Consider the following 15,290-nt stretch of genomic DNA (forward strand, 5'->3'; position numbering starts at 1 on the left):
TCTGTCAAGCCTCTAAAGGGGGGAAATGATGCCTTAAATTTTCATATTTTCCAGATTTTGCAGACTGAGCTCCACACAAAGTGCTCCAGGCTCTCTCCCAATCCTTTCCCAGCCCAGAGCCAAGGACAGGCTGCAGCTCCAGCCCCAAAAATGCAACCAGGGAATGGAGGAGAGAATCTGGGAGGGTGGGACTGCAGAGCTGGGGCTGGGATGGGACAATGAACCCAAGGTGGGGATGGAACAGAACTGATCAAAGTGTGAAACTCAGGGCTTGGGGTCCAGCTTGGGCTCAAGGGGAATCCTTTCAGGGTTTTAATCAATCCCAGCTTTATTCCTTTCACCCTCTGCTCCAGGTGGCCTCTCCAGACATCGTGGATGAGCTCAGATGAGTCAGGGATTGCAGCCAGCAGCACCTTTTGGAATTCAGCCTTTGGAATATGCACAGTCACCCATCTCAGAGTGAGCCTGAGTCACTGCATTACTCACTGCTTATCTGAGTTATTCCCAAAGAACTTCCGGGAAAGTGCCTGATTCTGGGAGAAGGGCAGGGATTTTTCAGTCCAACACAAATCATTGCAGGATTCCTAAAAGCTTCCTGTATGATTCAGTGACATTTCCCTGCCCACTCACCTCCAATTTCAGGGGTCACATTCCTCTCCTCGGCTGTAATACCGAAGTGTAAGACTTGGAGACACCTAAGCGTCACTTGCATGTGTGAAAACAATATTTTTTAGCATATTTTATACAGAGTTGAATTGAATTATACATTTGAATTGTTACGATTATTATTAATTAAAATTTGATTTGAAGAAGACACTGATCTTCCTTCAAAAATGAAAAAAAAATTTTTTTTCATGAAGAGAGTTCATGGTTTTTTAGCATTTTGTACATCAAAACATTGGATTTTCCAGCTGTGATGGCCTGGGGTTATCAAAGCTGCTTTGTCACGTTTTTTGATTCTGAAATTCCATGAAATCATCAGGGTTGGAGGAAATCTTTGAGGTCAGGTGGCTGAGGAGGTGGTGGAGGTGCAGTGAGTGGCTCTCGTGGCTGGCAGTTCCATTCCCCCCCGTTTTCCCGGCTCTGCCTTTCCCAGGGATTTCCCTGCCTGCAGGTGGCACACTCCCCTCACATTCCCGCTGCTTTTGCCATCCCGAGCCTGCTGCTGGAAATCTCCTCCTGCCAGATTTTTAAGACGAAATGGAGACACTTTCCCGAGGTCTGAATTCACTAATTGCACCGAAACTTGTGATTTCATGTAATGAATCAGCGCGAGAAGGGCATTAATTGCTTTAATTGCCTTTAAAAAGGAAGGATGGACCCATTAGAGCAGGAAGGCACCAAGCACTGATGTTGTCTGGCCCAAGTGGGGATTTGTAATGGATCCTGCTTCATTCCAGGCATTAATTCCAGAGGTTTGGCCTCTGTGAGTTGCAGCAGTCACAGCAGCTGGGTGTGGCAATGAAGGGATGGCTCCTCCATTCCCGTGGGGTTTGTCACCTCAAACCCAGTGACACTCAAGTGACAAGAGCTCTGCTCCTCCTTTTACCTGGATATGATGGGACAGAGCATCCAAGACCAGCTGGAAAGGAAGGATTGAGTCTGAGGTTCAAGCTGTTCTGGAGAACATCCAGTCCAGGAGCACCTACAGCACTGCTCTGGGTGAGCCACAATTCCCAAAGGAAAAATCCCACAGGAAATTGTAAAATCAACAATAACAGCACAGGAGGGAAAATAAAACATCAGGGGCACTGCTACCCCAAGTCATGGGGAAACAAACTACTCCTTAAGGAGAAGCAAGGAGCAGGAGAGGAGGACAGGAAAATGATATAAAAATGATGTTTCCAAACATGGTTTTCCAGGATCTGGGAATCTCTTTCTCCCTGCCCCACATCCCATTAGGCCCAGCCACCTGCACAGATCCCTGATGGATCCAGGGGGGGTTGTAGGAAATCTTTGCTCCCCCCTCCTCCTGCCCTGTCCCACATCCAGGGGCCAGCTCAGCTTTCCCAGTTTCTTTGTTACAAAATGTTGTCATAATATTTAATGTGCAGCCTTTGCCTCGGCAGCAGCTGTGTGAGAGGACAATTTATATTCCCCAAAGTGCTTTGGAAACCCTCGGGAAGCTCCCAGGAAGCTTTTTCCTGGTGCACAGAAGCAGCCTGTCCAGGCTTCCAGCTTTGTTTGGTGTCTGGCTGGATCCCCTGGATTCCTGCAGCTGCCCTCTCTTTGCTCTGTGGTTTGCTGGAATATTTGTTCCCTGCGTTTTTACGCCGCTCTCTCCGCGTGGGAGTCGCGCGGAGGAAACGGAGAAACGCTGAAAGTGATTCCATGGAAAACATTCCAAGGAGCTGCTGTGATGTCCCTGTTAGGTGAGAAATCATCCTTTAAAGTGTTGAGAGACCCTTAAAAAGCCTTCACAGGGTTTTCCAGCTGTGCTCAGCAGCTGGGCACGCTTTGCACCCGGGGTGTTCCTGCGGGAGGAGCGAGCGTGGCAGTGCTGGGTGTGTTAATAACTCACTGCTCACACAGGCTGGTGCCACTCCAGTGAGCATCCCAAAGCTTTGATCCATCATTGCTCAGCTTCCTTGGGCTGTTGTCACTCAGCTCAGCCACTCCAGTTTCCCCATGGAAGCGTCTCAGACGCGTTTTCCACGCGTGGCTGTTGGGAGCACGTTGGTGTTAAGAGGAATTCATTTGTTTCTTTAATCACACTTTATTTTCTTCTTGTTCCACTGTGGGATTCCTCCTCCTTACATTAGCTGTCACAGAGGAAGTGGAGCCTAGATTTTCCCCACTTCCATGCACAGCACCTGCCCAGTTGTATATCCAGAATTTCCCCGAATGCAGGGAGGCAATTCCAGTGGCAAAAGGGCTGGGAGTCTTGGCATCTCCTAAAAGCAGCCTCAGCCAGGGCAGGGGGTGCCAGCAGGGAGAGCAGCCAGAAGATCCAACATTTCCCTGTACCCTGGGAAGTGTTTGGGAGTGCTGCAGCTCCTCCAGCCACAGCTCTTTATTTCCAGCAGGGAACTCTGGAAAGAGTCACAGGATCCCAGGAAGGGCTGGGTTGGATGGAACCTTTAATTCCATCCATCCATCCTCAGCCCTGCCATGGCAGGGACACCTTGCACTGTCCCTGCTCTGAGCCCCATCCTGGGACATTGCAGGGATCGAGGGGCAGCCCCCACCCTCGGAGGGAAGGATTTCTCCATCCATCCCCGCCCTCTGGCACCTCATTCTCCAGAACCTCAGCCCGCTGCTCTCCGTGTGGTGCTCCCAGCAGGGATTTGGTTGGGGGCTGTGTCACGGGGCATGTCCCACATGGAGCAGCTCTAAGCCGGGTTTGGGACAGTCCCGCTCCCTTGGCACAGCTCGGGTCCCTGGAATGCGGCCCCCGGGCAGCCCCGATTGTCCTGCGGGCAATCCAAAGCTGAGCTCGGGGCTCTGAGCTCCTTTCAGCCGGAGCATTTATCTGTGAATGGAAAGTGCCGCAACGCCGCTTTGCATCGCGTTATCCGCGCCCAGACCGCGCGTAAGCGATTCCTGCTGGGAGCGATTCGAGTCCTGCTGGGAGCGAGTCCTGCTGGGAGAGATTCCTGATGGGAGCGATTCGAGTCCTGATGGGAGCGATTCGAGTCCTGCTGCAGCCTGGAGAGCGGGGGGGCTGCCTGTGTCCGTCTGTCTGTCTGTCCGTCTGTCTGTCTGTAACTCTGCCTGTGTCCGTCTGTCTGTCTGTCTGTCTGTAACTCTGCCTGTGTCCGTCTGTCTGTCTGTCTGTCTGTAACTCTGCCTGTGTCTGTCTGTCCGTCTGTCTGTGCCTCCGTCTGTCTCTAACTCTGCCTGTGCCTCTGTCCGTCTGTCTGTCTGTAACTCTGTCCGTCTGTCTGTGCCTCTGTGCCTCTGTAACTGTCTGTCTGTCTGTAACTCTGTGTCTGTCTGTCTGTCTGTAACTCTAACTCTGTAACTCTGTCTGTCTGTAACTCTGTGTCTGTCTGTCTGTAACTCTGTCTGTAACTCTGTCTGTCTGTAACTCTGTGTCTGTCTGTCTGTAACTCTGTCTGTAACTCTGTCTGTAACTCTGTGTCTGTCTGTCTGTAACTCTGTCTGTAACTCTGTCTGTCTGTAACTCTGTGTCTGTCTGTCTGTAACTCTGTCTGTCTGTCTGTAACTCTGTGTCTGTCTGTAACTCTGTCTGTCTGTAACTCTGTCTGTCTGTAACTCTGTGTCTGTCTGTCTGTAACTCTGTCTGTAACTCTGTAGCTCTGTCTCTCTGTGCCTCTGTCTGTCTGTCTGTCTGTAACTCTGCCTGCACCTCTGTCTGTCTATAACTGTACCTCTGTCTGTCTTTACCTCTGTGTGTCTATAACTGTACCTGTCTGTCTGTACCTCTGTCTGTCTGTCTGTCTGTCCGCCCCTCTGTCCGTCTGCCTTCCCCCTCCCTGTCTCAGGATGACTTTCTGTCCCTTGTACCCCCATCCTGTGTTGTGTTTGTGTCAAACATTGAGTTCTGCAGCTTCAAACTGCTCCCAGGAGTAAAGAGAAGTGCAGGGTTTATTGTTTTACTCTTTTAGTAAGTTCCTAAGTAGCTAAAACAGAAAAGCTCCCTAAACTGGAGGGTTTTCCCTTTTTCTTAAAATTATTCAAACCTTCTCTAAATTAAAAACCCAAAAGACACCCAGAGCTCACACCTGTAGCCCACCAGGCCTGGCCTGGGCCATTTCCCCGTGCTAGAGGAACTAAAAACAAACAAACTAAGCCAAACTACAACCCACAAAAAAAAAAAAAACTCTTCTAAATTTGCCGTCTCTTCAAAGCAGCAAAAAGTTTTGCTGTTTAATATTGTTCATTTTTTGCCTGTTAAATAAACAGGGGTTTTTTTACACTTCTCTCCAAAAAAAAAAACCTTCCCCAAACCAGTTAGAAAAATAAAAACCTGCTTAAATCTACTTCCTAAAAAAAGAAAAATTAAAAAAATTCAAAAACTTCCTCCTAAATTTCCCCAATTCCAGCATCTCTGCTGAGTTTAACAGGACACATCCAGAGGCTCCTCTGGGGAGCAGGACTCAGGGAAGAGCTGCTCCTGGGATCTGTGTGTGCCTTTTCCCATCCCTGGGCAGTGGCATGATGCCAGAGGAGCCCCTGTGCTGCTCCCTGTCCCCAAGAGCAGCTGGAATTTTGGGGTGTTTGTAGAGAATTCTGCTTCCCCAGGGCTCACTTCCAAAGGGGTTCATGGGAGGGATGAGGAGCAGGAACCCCCTTTGCTCCCAGCTCTGTCCCACTCCTGTTGTACTTCAGGTGAGAGGATGGAGGAGTGTCTGGTACCCTGATGGGATGGCAGGATGTCCCAGAATCAGCAATGCCAGGGTGTCCCAGGATCAGCAATGCCAGGGTGTCCCAGAATCAGCAATGCCAGGGTGTCCCTGTCCCAGAATCAGCAATGCCAGGGTGTCCCTGTCCCAGGATCAACAATGCCAGGATGTCCCAGGATCAGCAATGCCAGGGTGTCCCTGTCCCAGGATCAGCAATGCCAGGATGTCCCAGGATCAGCAATGCCAGGATGTCCCAGGATCAGCAATGCCAGGGTGTCCCTGTCCCAGGATCAGCAATGCCCCAGGATCAGCAATGCCAGGGTGTCCCTGTCCCAGGATCAGCAATGCCAGGGTGTTCCTGTCCCAGGATCAGCAATGCCAGGGTGTCCCTGTCCCAGGATCAGCAATGCCAGGGTGTCCCTGTCCCAGGATCAGCAATGCCAGGGTATCCCAGGATCAGCAATGCCCCAGGATCAGGAATGCCCCAGGATCAGGAATGCCAGGGTGTCCCAGGATCAGCACACCAGGGTGTCCCTGTCCCAGGATCAGCAATGCCAGGGTGTCCCAGGATCAGCACACCAGGATGTCCCTGTCCCAGGATCAGCAATGCCAGGGTGTCCCTGTCCCAGGATCAGCACACCAGGGTGTTCCTGTCCCAGGATCAGCAGGATCTCCTTTCCCCAGGATCAGTGACACTCTGCTGGTACCATTTGCCATCAACCCTGCATCAGAGAACTTCCCATTTTCATGAAAATGTTCCTTCCAGTTTCCTCATCTCACCTTTTTTTTCAATGCATTTCAAAGCTGCCCCAGTGTGACTCCAAGGAAATTCCCCAGCTCTCAAGGGACTGCCCTCTGCAGTGCAGAGCTGGGCAAGCCCTGCTGCTGAATCCCCACCTGTTGGACCAGTATGATTGCAGAGCCCTGCCCCTGTGTTTGTGGCTTCATTCATGTTTATAAACTACCCTGAGATCTGAGAAAAAGGATTTACGAGTGCAAAATAATAAGTTGCCAAACAGTTTCCAACCTCATAAACACATAATTTTAAATTCAAGGAGACACGGAGGAGGGCAAGATCGCACAAGTGGACTGGGTGCAGCTCCCATCATCCTGGGAGCTCCAGCTGCACAATCCCCTCCATCACAAATGGAGAAAAAGCCTTTCTAAAGGTATTTTTTACATTTTAAAAAATGGGAACTCATTTGTTTTTAGCCGGCCTCCTCCTCCTTTTGTTTGTGCCTTTGTGCGGCGTTCACGCAGCGTTAGGGAAAAGCTTCCTGGAAATGCTGCAATGTGGGAATCCATTCAGCTGGCCTGACTTTGTTCCTTTATGTCACACAAACCACAGCCCGTGGTGGTTGTGGGGCCGCTCAGTGCAGCACAAAATCCAAACAATTGTGCAGCTGAGCTGGGATCCCGTGGCTCCACTGCTCCTCCCACGTGTGGAGCTGCAGGGGGAATTGTTGGGAGGCAGAGAGGCAGAGCCATGAGGGGATGGGAGCAGAGTCAGGAGCAATTCCTGGGCACTGTGAACAGGGGGATTAATAATGATCATTAATAATAATAATAATTAATTGTGCTGTGAAGTGAAGCTGTGGCTGCCCCATCCCTGGGAGTGTTTCAGGGCAGGTTGGATGGGGCTTGGAACAACCTGGGATGGGATGGGATGGGATGGGATGGGATGGGATGGGATGGGATGGGATGGGATGGGATGGGATCAATGGGATGGGATGGGATGGGATGGGATCACTGGGATGGGATGGGATGGGATGGGATGGGATGGGATGGGATGGGATGGGATGGGATGGGATGGGATGGGATCAATGGGATCAATGGGATGGGATCAGTGGGATGGGATGGGATGGGATGGGATCAGTGGGATGGGATGGGATGGGATGGGATGGGATCAGTGGGATGGGATGGGATGGGATGGGATCAATGGGATGGGATGGGATCAATGGGATGGGATGGGATGGGATGGGATGGGATGGGATGGGATGGGATGGGATGGGATCACTGGGATGGGATGGGATGGGATCACTGGGATGGGATGGGATGGGATGGGATGGGATGGGATCAATGGGATGGGATGGGATGGGCTTTAATGTCCCTTCCAACCCAAACCAGTCTGGAATTCTCTGATGGTTTGGTGGCCACAGCCTGCCCTGCTGGCCACCCTGGGCTCCCCCACCCTGGGCACTGCTCCCCCTCAGCCCCTGGTTCCTTCCATCATTCATTTCCCCTCCATGGGCTGCTGCTCCCTGACTTTTCCACCCTGTTAAAAGAAGCTTCCCTAGCCCTGAGCAGAGCCCATCTCCAGGAGGAATTTCCTCGTGGAACATTGCAGAATCTCCTCCAGCACTGCCAGGACTCCTGGGCAGGAGCAGCCAGGGCTGGGAACTGTCCCTGGCAGCAGAGCTCCCTCCCAGGAAGGAGCAGGCTGCTCTCCAAGCCAAGGAGGTTGTGTGTTTAATATTTGAACAGAAGGCATCATAATTACAGCTCAGTGTGATGGAGCAGCCCTGATAAAAGCCTGTGTCACATTTCCTGCTCCATCCTCAGTGCTGGATCACACAAACCTGGGGTTTGGAGCTCTCTGTGCTGTCAGGCACTGACCCCCTGCAGAACACTGCTTTGGAGCTGAACCCTTAGAGAAAGCTGCTAAATTTGAGTGATAAAGTTAAAATTGTGAGTGTGTAGTAAAACAGAAGTGTGTGCTTTCACTTAGTAAAAAGTTTTAAATTTGAGGTGTTTATAGTACAAAAATGAGATAATACAGAGAATTTTGAGTGTTGTCTCTTTCAGTGTTTGTCTTTCTTCTTCTTAATGAGTTTCAGGCAGTAATTTCTGGTTGGTCAGACAGTATCACACTAAGAGTCACAGAAATTTGGTTATTAGGTTAAAAGGATAAATAATACAGGTGTTAATTCTCTGTTGGGCTGTTTAACTTTGAGACCTCATAACAGCTGCATCTTGCTCCATTTTCCTCTCTCCTAGGAAGTAGCTGGAAGTGCTGTCAAACACTCTGATAAAATTAATAAACAACCCAAACACAAAAAAAAATCCATTTCCATCGTGTGTTTGTTAATCTTAGCTCTAAGTGAAAGCAAAAAAAAACCCAAAAAAGAAGACAAACCACTAATGAAGTGGTGCAAAACTCCCAGTGCTGCATCAGGGCTGGAGCTCAGAGCTGGAAATGCCAAACAAAGAGCCTGGACAAGCAGCTGCCACCAAAAACACAAATCTGCTGCTCTGGCCACTGGCAATTCTCGTTTTGCTACAGAAAAGGCTTCTGGAGTTGGTTAAAAAAGCTAAAAAAAAATAAAATTAAAAAAGCAGAAGGAAGAGGGCCAAGGGATTTGAGGAGTTGTTTAAATAATGGCAAGGCTGCTGCTGCTGGTTTTGTTTGTGTCATCAGAAAAGGGCCCAGCTTTGAAGCTGCTCGTGAGCAACCACAGTGCTGGCTGGGAGAAGCAGGGCTGGGGTGCTGCTGGGTTTGCACCTTTGCAGAGCACAGCATGCAGGGGTGACAGCAGCCAAACAGGCTGGGCCTCCCTCCCTGCCCCCAGCCCAGGGCACTGCCCTCAGGGAGCTGAGGAGTTCGGATTTTCAATGCAGAAAAAACAAGAATCTTCGTATTTCTCTCCCCCAAAATGTTCATTGTGTGCAGCTTCTCCCTATGCCACAGGAAATCCAATCAATCCAATCCAAGTGCTGGCTGTCCCCAAGCCACATCCTCCTGCTCTGACACCTCCTCCAGCCACCAGGAGTAGTAAACTGCTTTTTAAAAACATTTTCCTATGTTCTGTAGTATTAAACCCTGAGGGGACTCTGCTCTAATTCCATAATTCACAGATATTTTCAGATATGATGTGATAGATCTTATTTTCTGTTTCCAATGCAGTCCTGCACTCCTATTCTGGCTCAGCTTTATTTCCAGATGAATCCAAGCTGGACTGTTCACCCAGGAAAAGACAAAGTGTGGAAAAGGCAGATGGGGCTTTCCCTGCTGCTGTCCTGACTCAGGGAGAGGGGAGAAGGATTCTCTGTGCTGCCCCTGCCAGAGAAAGTGTGGATGTGTAAAAACCTGATCTAGACATGTTGGCATTGTCAAATAATTCCTGTTGAACCACTCTGGTTAAACCCTGCACGGGTCATTTGAATACCTGGGCCTGCACCTCCCTGCCTCTCACTCGGCTGCAAGCCCCAGCTGCTCTTCCTTGCCAGGATTTTGGGAAAATCACGGAATCCTGGGGGGGTTGGGTTGGGAGGGAGCTCAAAGTTCCCCCAATTCCAGGATGAGGAATCCACAACCTCTGTGGGCACAAGTGACTGAGGAGGAACTGAGTGTGGGAGGAGAGGAGAGGAGAGGAGAGGAGAGGAGAGGAGAGGAGAGGAGAGGAGAGGAGAGGAGAGGAGAGGAGAGGAGAGGAGAGGAGAGGAGAGGAGAGGAGAGGAGAGGAGAGGAGAGGAGAGGAGAGGAGAGGAGAGGAGAGGAGAGGAGAGGAGAGGAGAGGAGAGGAGAGGAGAGGAGAGGAGAGGAGAGGAGAGGAGAGGAGGTGGTGCCTGCTGGGCTGACCAGGATGTGCTGTAGGAGCTGCCTAGAAATGCCACCAGAGCCACCTCCCAAAGCCATCCCAGCAGGATGGCATGGCCATGCTCCATGGGCCTTCCCAGGAGGAAAGAAAACTCAGTCAAAAAAGCTGGAGAATGTCACTGGCTGCATTCTACATCTGTTCCATCTCAGGATAATTTATTTGAACCTCTGAAGATACAAGGGAAAATATGTGAAGGAGATGGAGACGTGCCAGTATTTCCAGTTCATTACAAGCAAAGAGCTGTTGCTTATAGCACTTTTTTGGAGCAGAGAGCAGTCTGGTTTTAAATCCCTCAAGCAATGAGGAATCACATCCCCACCAATGGAAGTGGTTCTTCAGCGAAGAGTTTGCTAATTAAAAGAGTTTCAGTTCGAAATTCAGTCTAAATTTCCTCCCTTTACATAATGTTCTGTCTGATCCCTGCAGGGGGGTCACCCAAAAGCCTTTCCTGCTCTCAGGGACTGAGCTGGAGGGATTTGGGATCCAGGCAGGGAAAATGGGAACTGGGATTGTCCTGCAGGGACAGTGGGAACTGGGATTGTCCTGCAGGGACAGTGGGAACTGGGATTGTCCTGCAGGGATAATGGAACTGGGATTGTCCTGCAGGGACAATGGGAACTGGGATTGTCCTGCAGGGATAATGGGAACTGGGATTGGCCTGCAGGGACAGACAATGGAACTGGGATTGTCCTGCAGGGATATTGGGAACTGGGATTGTCCTGCAGGGACAGTGGGAACTGGGATTGTCCTGCAGGGACAATGGGAACTGGGATTGCCCTGCAGGGACAGTGGGAACTGGGATTGCCCTGCAGGGACAGACAATGGGAACTGGGATTGTCCTGCAGGGACAGTGGGAACTGGGATTGTCCTGCAGGGACAGTGGGAACTGGAATTGTCCTGCAGGGACAGTGGGAACTGGGATTGTCCTGCAGGGACAGACAGTGGGAACTGGGATTGTCCTGCAGGGATAATGGGAACTGGGATTGCCCTGCAGGGACAGTGGGAGCTGGGACTGCCCTGCAGGATGCTCAGAGCTCTGGGATTGGGGTTTATTTGCTGCTGAAATGCAGTGAGAGCAGAGTGAGGCTGAGCAGAAGTGATGGAGCTGGGTTCTGAGGACTGGCTCAGCAGCGCACTGGTGGCACTGGGGATGGTGGCACCCGTGGGCAGGGTGTGACAAACACCCTGAGGGGTGACAGCTGCCACCTCTGAGCCCACACAGCCCCTGCCCCACCAGCAAAACCCAGAAGAACCAAAGCTGGCTCTTTTCCAGCTGCAGGTTTTGTTGCACAAAAATCTCCTTTCTGCAGCTCCAGTGTGCCTGGGAGAGGGGCCTGGAGGATTTGGGGACAGAGGGACACCCCCAGCTGGGCAGGTTTGCCCACGAGCCTGCTGTGAAGTGAGCTGAGACGACCCCGAGACACAAGCAGCGCCTGCAGATGACACTGGGGAAGCAGAGATGTTTGAGTGTTACCAAGATTAGGGCTTAATTAAATTCCTGCAGGATTTTTTTGGGTCTTCATAAATTTCCTTTGAGCTCCCTGCCAACTAGGATATGCTGGCTGCCTCTGGAATATGAAAGCCAGCGTTGTTGTGTTTTGCAAATATATTTTATAATGCATGCAAGTGCTGACTATGCAAAAGTCTGCCAGGTTTCCACGATTAACAAAATTACAAGAGCACAAAGGGTAGCAGTTCTTCTTGTTTTGGACTATCCCTTGAAAACAAGAGATGGATCAAAGTGTCCTGTGATGAAGTTCATTAATCACACCCACACTGTGGAAAACCATGGACTCTCCTGAGCCCGCTTCTCCCAGAGGGAGGGGCTGCCCAGGGCGGCTCCTGCCGTGGGTTGGATGTTTATTTACTTCAGTTATTTACTTGTTTTTCCCCAGCCAGGGCCTGGCTGGGGTGGCATGGCCAGGGGGCAGGGATGAAGAGAGGCTGATCCCTGCCCGGCCCTCCAGGGCTGGGGATGCACACAAACCTGGAATGCACAAAAAGACAGGAATGGGCTGCCCTGGGAGTGCTGGAGTCACCATCCCTGGGTGTGTGTAAAAAACCCTGGGTGTGTGTAAAAAACCCTGGATGTGACACTGGGTGCCATGGTCTGGTTGAGATGTTAAGGCAGGGGTTGGACTCAATGATGTTGAAGGTCTCTTCCAACCCAAAATTCTGGGATTCTGTGAAACTCCCACTCCCAACCCACTTGGAAGCAAATCCCTGAAAACAGGGATTGAGCTGCACAGGCAGGGGGTGGGATTTGATCACAGGAGGGGATGGATGGGCAGCAGGGCACTGGAAAAGCCCTGCAGGCAGCAGGATTCCCTCTGCTCCAGGGTTTGCATCTTCCATCCCAGGCTGTCCTGTCCATCCCATGGTGTCCTGTCCATCCCAGGCTGTCCTGACCATCCCAGACTGTCCTGTCCATCCCAGAATGTCCTGTCCATCCCAAGGTGTCCTGTCCATCCCAAGGTGTCCTGTCCATCCCAGAACATCCTGTCCATCCCAGAATGTCCTGTCTATCCCAGAACATCCTGTCCATCCCAAAGTGTCCTGTCCATCCCATGGTGTCCTGTCCATCCCAGGCTGTCCTGTCCATCCCAGACTGTCCTGTCCATCCCATGGTGTCCTGTCCATCCCAAGGTGTCCTGTCCATCCCAGACTGTCCTGTCCATCCCATGGTGTCCTGTCCATCCCAAGGTGTCCTGTCCATCCCAGACTGTCCTGTCCATCCCAAGGTGTCCTGTCCATCCCAGAATGTCCTGTCCATCCCATGGTGTCCTGTCCATCCCATGGTGTCCTGTCCATCCCAGGCTGTCCTGTCCATCCCAGACTGTCCTGTCCATCCCATGGTGTCCTGTCCATCCCAAGGTGTCCTGTCCATCCCAAGGTGTCCTGTCCATCCCAAGGTGTCCTGTCCATCCCATGATGTCCTGTCCATCCCAGAATGTCCTGTCCATCCCATGTGGAACTCTGCCACATCCTGCTCTTTCCAAAACCATGTTTTGAAAAGTTTTGAATGTTTTCTCCTTCACCCACCCAGTGAACAATGTGAGGATGATGATTTTGTCCCTGCTGGAAGGATTTCTCCAGCTCATCCCCCCAGGTTTAACCAGCAGCAGAGATGAGAACACCCAGGTCTGGGTGGGTTTGACCCAACTGCAAACACTCTGCACAGGGAGGATGTGCTGTGGCATTGCACCAGTGCCACCACACTGGATCAGGTGCAGATGGAACCTGGGCAGGGATTTTTATGACTCTGAGTGGCTGCAAGGGCCAGTGTGCAGCAGGGAAGGGGTTATGGGCTAAGCCAGCAGCCCCACGTGGAACAAAGCTGGCATTTCAGGGCCAGGACAATGGATTGTTATTTTCTGCCTCCATTTCAGCCCTGCAGTTGGCACCGAGGCTGAGGTCACCCACCCAGCCGTGCACTGCAGCATCTCTGTTCAGCAAGGAGAGGCAAACAAAGAGGAGCTGAGTCGGCAGGAACGGGGCAGCCACCGGGGGTGGGCACAGCTCTGAGCTCACACTGCTGCTCCCCAGCCCAGGACACTGCAAATCCCTCTGAATAAGCGTTTTCTCTGCCACACACCCGAGCCCTTTGCATGGCCACTGGTCACACTCAATTCCTGCCTCGCATCCCAAACAATAATTACTGCCTTGGCCTGCTTTTGTGCCTCACTGATAGGATTTGCAATGCAAGCATGCAGGCTCCAGCCAGAGGATGCAGCCACTGCTCTCCATCTGTAAATATTTGCTCTAGCAACAGCCCCATTTCCTTTGAAGCATTTAGAAAAGGTGGCAGCTCTAAGGTGGAGGCACCTGCGGGCACGTGGCTTAAACACACAGCAGGCACACACAGCACGGCTGGGCTTAGGCTGGGCTTTGTGCCTGGCTTAGGCTGGGCTTTGTGCCGTGCACAGAACAGGCTCAATTTGTCACCCTGGCCTGTTTTCTGGGAAATGAGCTTTAATTGTGTTACCAGGGACTGGGAAACCCGAGCTCTCTGTTGTGCAGTGGAGCTGTGAGCTCCTCAGCCCGAGGCACAGACAGGGAATCCCAGCCTGGCTGGGTTGGGAGGGACCTTAAATCCCACCCAGTGCCACCCCTGCCATGGCAGGGACACCTCCCACTGCTCCAGGTGCTCCAACCCCAATGCCCAGCCTGGCCTTGGGCACTGCCAGGCTACAGCTGCTCTGGGAATTGCAGCCCAGCCAGGAATTCCCAATTCTCAATATTGCACCCATCTGGCAGTGGGAGCCATTCCCTGTGTCCTGTCCCTCCATCCCTTGTCCCCAGTCCCTCTCCAGCTCTCCTGGAGTCCCTTTAGGTCCTGGAAGGGGCTCTGAGCTCTCCCTGGAGCCAGGCTGAACTTTCCCCCAGCTCTCCAGCCTGATCCATCCCCACTGCTCCATCCCCACTGATCCATCCCCACTGCTCCATCCCCACTGATCCATCCCCACTGATCCATCCCCACTGATCCATCCCCACTGATCCATCCTCACTAACTCATCCCCACTGCTCTGCCACCTCTGCTGGGTGCAGTGCCCACACAGAGTGCCCTGAGGCAGGGGGTGTCCTGCAGCTGCCCACAAACCCCCTCCAACCAACACCAGCAGCGTTTTGGAGGTTTGGGATGTGCCTTTCCCAGGCCACAGCAGTGCCCTGGCAGTGCCACCACCCCACAGCTGTGCTGTGGCCCAGAGGGTGACAGGGGCTGTGAAGTTCTGTCCCTGGCACCTCCAAAGGCTCTCAGCAATGGAATAACTTGCAGGAGTTATTAAAGATGCAGCAGCTCTGCTTCACGCTCCCTGCATTCAGCCTTTCCCTCCTGGCTGGGTTCAGCCAAAGGCAGCCAGGCTGCCCCTGCCCCAGTGGCACTGAATAATTCAGGGTGAACTGCTGTTCTCCTTGTCTGCAACAGGAGTGGAGATGTTCAGAGCTGCCTGGAAAGGGGAAGTGTTTGTTTTATGGGAAAACCCGCATCGTTGGCCTTGTGTTTAATTTAGCATGAAACAAAACCTTGCAGGTCCCTGGAGAAGAGAAGCTCTGGGGTGACCTAATTGTGGTGTTCCAGTGCCTGAGCCTGGAGGAGAGATGGGGAGAGACTTTGGACAGTCTGACTGCACCAGGACACAGGGAATGGTTTCACACCTCATGTCCCAGGAGCATCCCAGGAGCAGCAGGAACTGTGGGCTCAGGGATCTCAGCTCTGCTGGGAGCTCTCAGCACTAAAGGGAGCTGGTGACATTGGAAAATGTGATTTAAAGGTCTGGAAAAGGTGTTTCCTGTGACTGCACAGCTCCTGCTCTGGCAAATCCTCCCCCTCCCTCTGCCTTGCTGGGAGACAAATGTTGTTAATCAGCCCTGTAAATTGAGA

This window comes from Catharus ustulatus, chromosome 7 (assembly GCF_009819885.2).
Source record: "Catharus ustulatus isolate bCatUst1 chromosome 7, bCatUst1.pri.v2, whole genome shotgun sequence".
Classification (NCBI taxonomy): domain Eukaryota; kingdom Metazoa; phylum Chordata; class Aves; order Passeriformes; family Turdidae; genus Catharus; species Catharus ustulatus.